We start from the raw sequence: 10,781 nt of genomic DNA, 5'->3' as shown, positions 1-10,781 counted from the left end.
ACGAAGGGAAGTGCCCGATGTCAATGCAAAGGCTCGAAATGTGGGCGTTCCAAGCATTCAAATTGGTTGATGGTGCTTCCCAGTGTGCTAGTATGGAGTTAAGCACCCATTTCAAGGGCTGGAACCGGTGGTAACAGCCTGTGCGCCCAAGTTAAAGGGCTGAGCGAAGTGAGGGCATTAAACAAGGGCCCCGGAATGTTACCAGCGGTTGCAGCACATGGAACAGGTGCTTAACGCTATTAGCACCCATTCCAGTGGCTAGGACGGGGCTTGCAAGAAAGTATTTTCTTTCCCTGAACAGGGTGACTCGCAGCATCTGGTTCAGTGAAGAATATACTATATAAAGATGGCTGCCATGGAATTGGAAGGCGGGCCCCTTTCCATGGCACCCAAAAGGAGTCAGCAGTGAGGTTGCAAGAGCTGCTGCGGCGGAAGCTGCAACTGCAGCAGCATACAGGTAAGTGGGGATTGGGTCTGAAGGTCAAAATTACTGCAGCATCGGTGAGGGAAGATGGGGGCTGGGGAGCCGATGATCAGGCAGTTTGGAACGTGAGAATAAGCCCTCTTTTCTAGCCATCAGCGGAGTGCTTATAGGAGTTTCCAGTGCTGATCATGGTCTGCAGGGAATGCACAGTTTGTTCCATTTTGGGATTAAGTAATAAAACCTGTTTAATTGTCTGATTTCTTTTTTTAATTTGGGAGGATTTTAAGTAACTTCAAGTTTGTCTGGTTAATTGTTGGAGATAGTGGGAATTAATTCTGGGAGGCTTTTGTCTCGTGAAGGTCAATAGCTAAATCGCATCTGAGGTTTCTCTGTGGACAGTAAATCTCAGGTACTTTAGTGTGAGTAAGACAAAGCCCGAGTGGTTGTTTCTCTCCTTGAAGATCTGGCCCTAACCTTACTTCAAACTCTAGTCCTCTAAACCTAACCTTAACCCTACATCTAACCATAAACCTCTAAACATATTCTTAATGCTACTTATTACCCTAACCTTCTAAACCTAACCTTACCCCTACTTCAAACCCTAATGCTCTAAACCTAACCTTTATGCTACTTCTAACCCTAAGCCTCTAAACCTAACCTTACCCAACTTCTAGCCTTAACCCCAAACCTCTAACACTAACCTTAATGTTACTTCTAACCATAACCCTCTAAACCTCACCTTAATGCTACTTCTAACCCTAAGGCTCTAAACCTAACCTTGTCCCTACTTCTAACCCTAACCCTTTAAACCTAACCTTAACCCTACTTCTAACCCTAACCCTCTAAACCTCATCTTAATGCTACTTCTAACCCTAACCCTCTAAACCTAACCTTTCCCCGACTTCTAACCATAATTCTCTAAACCTAACTGTAACACTACTTCTAAACCTAACCCTCTAAACCCAACTTTAATTCTACTTCTAACCCAAACCCTCTAAATCTAACCTTAATGCTACTTCTAACCCTAACCTTACAAACCTAACCTTAATGCTACTTCTATCCCTAACCCTCTATACCTAACCTTTCCCCGACTTCTAACCATAATTCTCTAACCCTAACTGTAACACTACTTCTAATCCTAACCCTCTAAACCCAACTTGAATTCTACTTCTAACCCAAACCCTCTAAATCTAACCTTAATGCTACTTCTAACCCTAACCTTACAAACCTAACCTTAATGCTACTTCTAACCCTAACCCTCTAAACCTAACCTTTCCCCGACTTCTAACCATAATTCTCTAAACCTAACTGTAACACTACTTCTAATCCTAACCCTCTAAACCCAACTTTAATTCTACTTCTAACCCAAACCCTCTAAATCTAACCTTAATGCTACTTCTAACCCTAACCTTACAAACCTAACCTTAATGCTACTTCTAACTATAACCCTCTAAACCTAACCTTAATGCTAATTCTAATCCTAACCCTCTAAACCTAACCTTTCCCCGACTTCTAACCATAACCCTCTAAACCTAACCGTAATGCTACTTCTAACCCTAACCCTCTAAACCTAACCTTAATGCTACTTCTAACCCTAACCCTCTAAACCTAACCCGTAATGCTACTTATAACCCTAACCCTCTAAACCTCACCTTAATGCTACTTCTAACCCTAACCCTCTAAACCTCACCTTAATGCTACTTCTAACCCTAACCCTCTAAACCTAACCTTAATGCTACTTCTAACCCTAACCCTCTAAACCTCACCTTAATGCTACTTCTAACCCTAACCCTCTAAACCTAACCTTGCCTGACTTCTAACCATAACCCTCTAAACCTCACCTTAATGCTACTTCTAACCCTAACCCTCTAAACCTAACCTTAATGCTACTTCTAACCCTATCCCGCTACACCTAACCTTAATGCTACTTCTAACCCTAACCCTCTAAACCTAACCTTAATGCTACTTCTAACCCTAACCCTCTAAATCTAACCTTAATGCTAGTTCTAATCCTAACCCTCTAAACCTAACCTTAATGCTACTTCTAACCCTCTAAACCTAACCTTACCCTGACTTGTAACCATTACCCTCTAAACCTAACCTCAATTCTACTTCAAAACCTAACCCTCTAAACCTAACCTTAATGCTACTTGTAAATCTAACCCTCTAAACCTAACCATAACACTACTTCTAACCCTAATACTCTGAACCTAACCTTAATGGTACTTCTAACCCTAACACTCTAAACCTAACCATAATTCTACTTCTAACCCTAACCCTCTAAACCTAACCTTAATGCTACTTCTAACCCTAACCCTCTAACCCTAACATTACCCTACTTCTAACCCTAACCCTTTTCCTTCCTAACATTGACACTAACTTCTGGCATTTAACACTGACTCTGTGTTTTGTCTTTTGCAGGCAAAGATTGCGGTGAGTTCTACCTCTTCTCTCCTTGTATTGTGTTGCTTATTTATATAGCGCCTGTTAGGCAGAATCATATGCAGTACCCTTTGGGAAACACCACACACAATTAAGACTACAAGTGTAAGTACAATTTAACCTTTGGTACAAGCCTGTACTACAGAGTAAAGTGGTAGCGATGGCTGAGCAGCCAGACTTATCTCAAGAGTAAAGCGAGCAGTACACGAGGTTCCACAAAGGACAACAATTACTATGGTCAAACAAACACTGATTCAAGGTTTCTGAGTAAAAGAATATACATTTATTTACACCATCATTTATAAAACAGTTCACTATCATAAAGCAGCAGAAAACCACAGTCTGCATATACTACAATAACCCCAAATCAATTCTGGACAAGTTAAGCTTAAAATGAAGTGTGAGCAAAACGGCACTCCAGCAATTTAAAAGGGAGGAAAAGACAAGGTTATTCAAAATCCATGGCACCAACAAGTTATAGGCAGGGCAATCTAGAAAAGGCTACTACTACTAGGATTCAAGAAGTCAATAGGTCTGGGCCAATGTTAATGGTTCAGAGTCTTTGCAGAGGATCACACAGTTCAAAGTAGTTCACGGTTAATCTTTGCCAAGAGTTCAAAATGAGATTGGTTGGAGGAAACGTTATTCAAAGGAGAAGAGAAGGACAAGCCTTGGGAGAGGTGAAAGATTTCAAGCACTTTCACCACGGTTGGACAGAAAGAATGAAAGAGTTTGCAAAAAATTTACAACACACAGCAAAACACATGTAAGAGTGGGAAAAAAGGCTCACACTCTTACCAGGTGAAAAATGTAAACCCTAGAAATCCAGCAAAGCTGCTGAGGGACTCAACAGGTAAGGGAAATTAGCCATTCTGGAGAATACGCCCTAACACTCGCCACCCCCCAGACTAAGGGACAGGAGGATTTAATCCACTCCTGGATGAATCTCTTCACTCTAGATGGTCAAACATCCTAGAAAGCCCATCAGCAATTTGGTGTTGACATCCTGACCTGTGCTCAATGGTGAAATCAAACCCTTGCAGACAGATTCACCATCTTAGTAGTTTTGGGTTTTTCCCTTTCATTTGCATCAACCATCTCAAGGGTTGGTGGTCTGTCTGAATCACAAAAGTAGATCCCTAAACTTCTTCAGGGACCACACAATAGCAAAGCACTCACGCTCAATGGTTGCCCACCTTGTTTCTGGTTCCTTCAGCTTCCTGTTGATGAAGCAAATGGGGTGCTCCCTACCTTTCTCATCCAGTTGACTAAGGACTGCACCTATACCTGTATTGGAGGCATCTGTCTGCACAATGAAGGGTTGGTGATAATCAGGAGCTCTTAGGACTTGAGCTTGACAAAGGGCTTTCTTCAGGTTGTCAAAGGCTTGAGTGCACTCCTCATTCCATCAAACCTTTTTAGGGAATTTTGGAGAGGAGACCACGTTCAAGGGAGAAGCCATGGTCCCATAGTTCTCTATGAAGTTCCTGTAATACCCAGTGAGACCTAGGAAGGCCCTCACCTGGGTTTGAGTAGTAGGGGTTGCCCAGTTGTGTACAGCTTGTACTTTGCTAGGCAGTGGCCTTTTTCACCTCCTCCTACCTCATGACCAAGGTAGACCACTTTGCACTGACCAATTTGACATTTACTTGCCTTTATGGTCAGATGGGCCTGCTCAAGAGCCTGCAATACATATGCTAAGTTGTCAACACATTCTTTCCAAGTAGGGCTATACACTGCAATGTCATCCAAGTATGCCATGCAGAGGTCCTCCATCCTATTCAGAACTTGACTAACCATCCTTTGGAATGTAGCAGGTGCATTCATTAATCCAAAAGGCATAACCTTACACTGGACCTGCTGGGGTCGAGAATGCAGTTTTCTCCTTGACATGAACTGTCAGGGCTATTTGCCAATAGCCTGAAGTAAGATCAAATCTACTGAGGTATCCACCAGTTCATCTGTCCTTGGCAAAGGATGGGCATCAGTCTTAGTGACTGCATTTAGAGCTCTATAGTCCACACAGAATCTCAACTCCTTGGATCCTGCCTTTGGTACTAGAACAACTGGACTAGACCCTGGACTTGTAGATGGCTCTATAACCCCGAGATCAAGAATCATGTTGACTTCCTCCTTTATGTGGGTCCTTACATGGTCTGACATTCTGTAACCTCTGTTTTTCACAGGTAAACAGTCACCAGTTAGAATCTCATGCAGGCCCCAAGGGGTCAAGCCTGGTGATAGTGAAAACAGGGAGGCAAACTGATTTAGGAGATGGTGCATGTATCAGCAGAGCGTTCGAATATGCACAAAGGAGCTGGGAGATCACAGTGCAGGTCCGGGTTGAATCAGCAGTCAGAAGTACAAGTTTCCAAATAACGATCTTTAGATGAATAGAGAGAGTCTCACAGTAGAAAGGACAACTCTGTGTATAATCGAACAAGAAGTAACACACAAAATGATAAGAATGACTTACTTAGATGCAGTGAAGTCGGAGGCAGTCCAGGGACGCTCCGCGTCAGATGCCAGGTGAGCAGAGACCAAGCGGGAAGGACGGAGCCAGTCCAGGGACGTTCCGCGTCAGATACCAGGTGAGCAGAGACCAAGCGGGAAGGACAGAGGCAGTCCAGGGACATTCCGCATCAGATGTCAGGTGAACAGAGACCAAGCGGGAAGGACGGAGGCAGTCCAGGGACATTCTGCGTCAGAATGCCAGGTAAGCAGAGTTCAATCAGGAAATGGACGAAGGCAAATCCAGGGATGTTCCGCGTCAGAAACCAGAATTGTCAGAAAGAGTTCTTGCGATAAGGAAATCGGAGGACGAGTCAAAAGGTAATGACTAACACCACAATTAGCAGAGCCGAGCTCATCAACAAAGCCAACCTTAAACCCCAAGGGGAGGAGCTAACAAAATTGAGGTAGGCAACAAGGCACTGGAGGAAGCTTGTGCCCGAAGTGTAACATTCACTCGTGGTGACAAGAAGGAGGACGGCTGGAGGGTCCTTCACTGCCCAAGGAAGAAGCCAGCAGTGGAGTAAAACAACGAATAAAAGGTGCGCTCCTTAAAACCCAAACTGGTTCTCTTCCCACTCGCTATACAATCCACTGCAGCGATACACAGTAAATTCGACCAGGATGAGGACCGGTGTTTGGTGTTTGGCGAGCTGGTTGTTCCCACCAAGCTCAAGGGGAGAAGATTCCTTGCAGATCTCCTCTGTCGTCGAAGTTTCAAGCGATTCGGAATTGCAGCAGGGCTTCACCGGGTGTCCAGTAGTTGCAGCAGTTGTCTTCCTTCAGCTTCTCATTGGTTCTCTCGTTCCAGTGGCGACTCTGCCTTCCAGTCCCAGAGACTGGATTTTTATGCACCAAATCCCCCATTCACACAGCCTGTCAATCACACAGCAGGGTGGCTGTCCTAACCAATCAAACAAGAGAGCGACTTGGGTCTCCAAAGAGACCCTGTGCAAGGGGCCTCAAACCCCTCCCTCACATCATGCCAACCCAGACACTCGGGCGCCTAAGGAGGGCTTCTGTGTAGAAGCCCACCAAAGGATGGCGAACAAAGCAACCAAACCTGGTTTGGCGCGCAGATTAAAACACTAGAAAGACCTTTACAAAAAGATATTGTAAAACAACTCGACCGGAACAAAGTTAAAGTAAAAGTGGATTTGGATTACTGGGTTTGAGTTTGAGGCTACCACCATAGCCTCTAACGGTACCAAGGCTATTTTCATAGCTTGCGGTAGAATAAAAATGGTAGATACCGCTGCCACCAGCCAAATCTTAGAGAAAGAGGAACATACTAATGTTACATGAGAATCAGACAAAAGGGGATAACTATTAACACCTCCAGTGCTCCATTGGAAGATAGGGTGTACTGGGTTTGTACATTTCAAAAGACTAGTAAAGTCAATGGTAACTTTACATGTTCTGGTAGACAGTAGTCAGTCCCAGAAAATGGAGTTTAAAGTGGGAAGTCAGAAAAGACAACCCTGTGTCACTGCACGGGAGGTGCTGTGTAACACACATTAAAAGGATGATGCCTATGGAGTGGGTGAGACTCCATAGCCCATGAGCAAAAAATGTACAACACACAGCAAAACACATGTAAGAGTGGGAAAAAAGGCTAACACTCTTACCAGGTGAAAAATGTAAACCCTAGAAATCCAGCAAAGCTACTGAGGGACTCAACAGGTAAGGGGAATTAGCCATTCTGGAGACTTCTCCCTAACAGCGCCTATACACAAGAAAGTGTTTCAAAGTGCTTTGATGATGTTGAATGTGCAACTGTGTCAGCAAAGCCTCACAAATGGTGTTTAATGTTTGTAAACATTTGACAAACTCAGTCAAAGAGAAGTTCATACACTGAGTGAACACATGGGTGGCTCTGAGGTGGAGTTTCTACCCCAATTTAGATATAGACCCCTGACACCTGAGCGCCAAGCTTGAAGACGTGTTCTTTTTATGGAAGTAGCACAAAAGAAACTTTTGCATTTCTTGTGTCACTGCTGCAGGCTGTTTGTTGGCAGTGCAAAATCACTTTGCACCGTGAATCAGGCCCACAAGCTCTTAATACCTTTAACAAGACGATTCTTAAATGCTTTAAGGAATGTGGGTTATGGCACCAATCCTGTGGAAATCCGTGTGCTAAAGCCTGGTCTTGAATGAAATTGTGGAACCCCACTCCTGTGCCTCTATGTCCTGCTTTCTGTTAGCCTGTAGAGAGAGGTTTGTGAGAGGCTGTGAACCTCATCGCGCCTAGAACCAAGTGCGTTATAAATGCCATATCATATCATATCATGGACAGGTCTACAAGCAGCGGGCCCCCAGATCTGCCCGCAGTCTGAGATCTTCTATGATTGATGTAATTGGGTTCTCTGCATCGGCTGGAAACCAGTTTGTATTAGATCAAAACTATTCTTGGTTTCAGTGAAGGGTTATAGTGAGGCCACCCCTTTCTGAACCATCAACTCCACATACGGTAGAGCTGACATCTCACACATTCAGAGAAGAGATGGTCTCTCTGCTAGAGTCCATCTGTGCCACATACAGTAATGTGACATTTCACACATTCGGAGAAGAGATGGTCTTTCTGCTAGAGTCCATCTGTGCCACATATGGTAGATCTGACATCTCACACATTCAGAGAAGAGATGGTCTCTCTGCTAGAGTCCATCTCTGCCACATGCAGTAGATCTGACATCTCACACATTCAGAGAAGAGATGTCTCTCTGTTAGAGTCCATGTGTCACATATGGTAGAGCTGACATCTCACACATTCAGAGAAGAGATGTCTCTCTGCATGAGTCCTTCTGTGCCACATATGGTAGAGCTGACATCTCACACATTCAGAGAAGAGATGTCTCTCTGCATGAGTCCATCTGTGCCACATACAGTAATGTGACATCTCACACATTCAGAGAAGAGATGTCTCTCTGTTAGAGTCCATGTGCCACATACGGTAGATCTGACATCTCACACATTCAGAGAAGAGATGTCTCTCTGCATGAGTCCTTCTGTGCCACATACGGTGGAGCTGACATCTCACACATTCAGAGAAGAGATGGTCATGATGCCTATCCCGGGCATCCGGACCAGGTCCATCAGTCCCGGGAACAGGCATCCAGATACTTGTAATAAGCCCAGCAGCCCCGGCTAGGGGCTATCTGGGTACAGTCCTGGCACCGTAGGTGCCAGGCTCATAGAAGGGGTCAGTCCTGGCGCCATGGGCGCCAGGCTCATTTGTTTTCACTTACCTCATGCAGACCATGCTGCTCAGCATTCAAGCCAATGTGACGTCTGAAGGGGGACTACTTTATGTCAGGGACTATTTTCTTACTCGGGTGTGGTCTTGGGAACTTCTTACCTGGGACTACTTTGAAGGCTATTTAAACCACGCCCGAAGAGCAGCTCACGCTTCGCATTATTCTGCATCCTGCAGCGTAACACTCACCGTGCCTGCAAATCAGCATCCAGTCTTCTGCCACGCCCGCCTCGAGTCTGGAGCTCCTAGAAAAAAGGGGAAAGAAGGAGAAAAGGTTAGAACAAGAACAATACTTTATTCCTCACCTGATTCTGGATCCATCATGCCTTCGAACAGGAAGAAAGTCGTTATTTGATGCACGTCGCGTCGCCTGCTGCAGCGCCGCGCTATACTCACCAGCCTTCGCAGCACCTCCACGATCCACCTCTGTCTAAGGGGGACAAAAGAACAGCAAGCTGAGCCGAGAGAATAAACAAGGCAATATTAGTTACCACCATAGACCTACTTGATTTTACTGCCAGAGGCATTCTTCATTTCCACGGGCCGGCGTAGCCTCCATCTCATCTTCGCCGAACTCTGGCACCTGAAGGGGAACAAAAGGACTGCAAAGTTAGCCGAAAGGACAAACAAAGAGAATCTCTTTCACCATAATAGACTTACCTGATTTTACCGCGGGATGCATTATACCTCAAGACGCCATAATTTCTCACTCTGCACCTGTAATAAGGGAGAAAGCAACAGATTACATACAGGTATCATTTACCGGACAGTGTTGGGTAATACAGACTCTTACCTGAACATTACCAGCTGCCACGAGGCAATCTTCTCTTGGGTCAAGCTGCCAGGAATCGGACAAGAGTGAAAGTCAGACATTTTGAACTCTCACGAACTATATACTTACAGCTCCTCGCCAGGAACCTCATAGTCAATATTGTTCTAGAACTCGCCAATTCCTACGGACCAGTGAAGTAACTGGTTATCCACGCGCCCCTGCATTCCACGCAGGATGGAGAGCTCATCTTTTAAAAACATAAGGTGTGACTATAAAAGGAGACATCGGAGGTGATTGGTGGGGAGTCCAGTGGGGGGGTTATCACTCAAATCCACGGGTGGCTAATTCCCTTTCTCCACTTTCAGGAGAATACTTCTACGGGTCAAGCAGACGAAATTAGGTGGGCCGGTCCAGTCTGTCATCTCTGCACTACGCGTCACGTGGGTGGAGACTGCAGCTGTCCAGTTCCGATCGACGCCCCTGTGGGAGCCAGGTGAGCGTAACAGAATGCGAAGCCGACCCACAAATTCCCACCCGGGCGTTATGGAGATCTCAGAAACTGACCAACTGGCCCAATTACTAGGGGAACTGAGGGCTGAAGTACATTCCGCCCGCCAAGAAACCAATGCTCTCAGGAGATAACTGATTGTGTCAAAGGAGCGAACTGATGACCTTACTAGGCAATTGCTGCAAAGCCAGGCTGGACAAACACCCCTACCTGGACTCGGGGGAAACCCAACTCCTGTTTCATCAAGCAACCTTGTGCAAGTAATTCTACCAGGAACTATTCCATTAGCTCCGCCCGAACGCTTTGCTGGGGACCCCAAAAGGTTTGCTGTTTTTATGAACCAATGCCGTCTGCACTTTTTATGCAGACCTGGAGCCTTTCCAAACAATCAAGCCAAAGTAGCCTTCGTACTATCATATCTCAGTGGTAGCGCAGCCGATTGGTCGATTCCTCTAGTCAACCAGGATGACCCTCTTCTTCGTGACTTTCAGGGTTTTCAATTGAGCATGGAAAGACTATTCGCCCGACATTCACAGGGACAGGCCCTGGATAACAAACTTTTGTCCCTGCGACAGGGTAACCAGGATCTGCTAACCTATATCGCTACCTTCAATAGGTTGTTGGTGGAAACAGGATGGCCCGAGGTAAAACTAATTACATTATTCCATCATGGACTGCGAGGAGAACTCAAAGATGTTTTGGCTCAAGTTGTGAACCCACCTCAGGATTGCGCTGAATATGTAGACTTAGTGGTCCAGATAGATCACCGACTTCAGAATAGAAAGGCTGATCGAGCTAAGTTCGAGAATCGAGTGTTGGTTAAACCCAATGTTACCCCCAAAGGAACAGATGCACCGGAACCCATGCAGAT

This window comes from Ambystoma mexicanum, chromosome 1p, assembly GCF_040938575.1.
Source record: "Ambystoma mexicanum isolate Mex_15411 chromosome 1p, UKY_AmexF1_1, whole genome shotgun sequence".
Lineage (NCBI taxonomy): Eukaryota > Metazoa > Chordata > Amphibia > Caudata > Ambystomatidae > Ambystoma > Ambystoma mexicanum.
The sequence above is the reverse complement of the archived record's forward strand: the minus strand, read 5'-3'. Positions refer to the sequence as shown.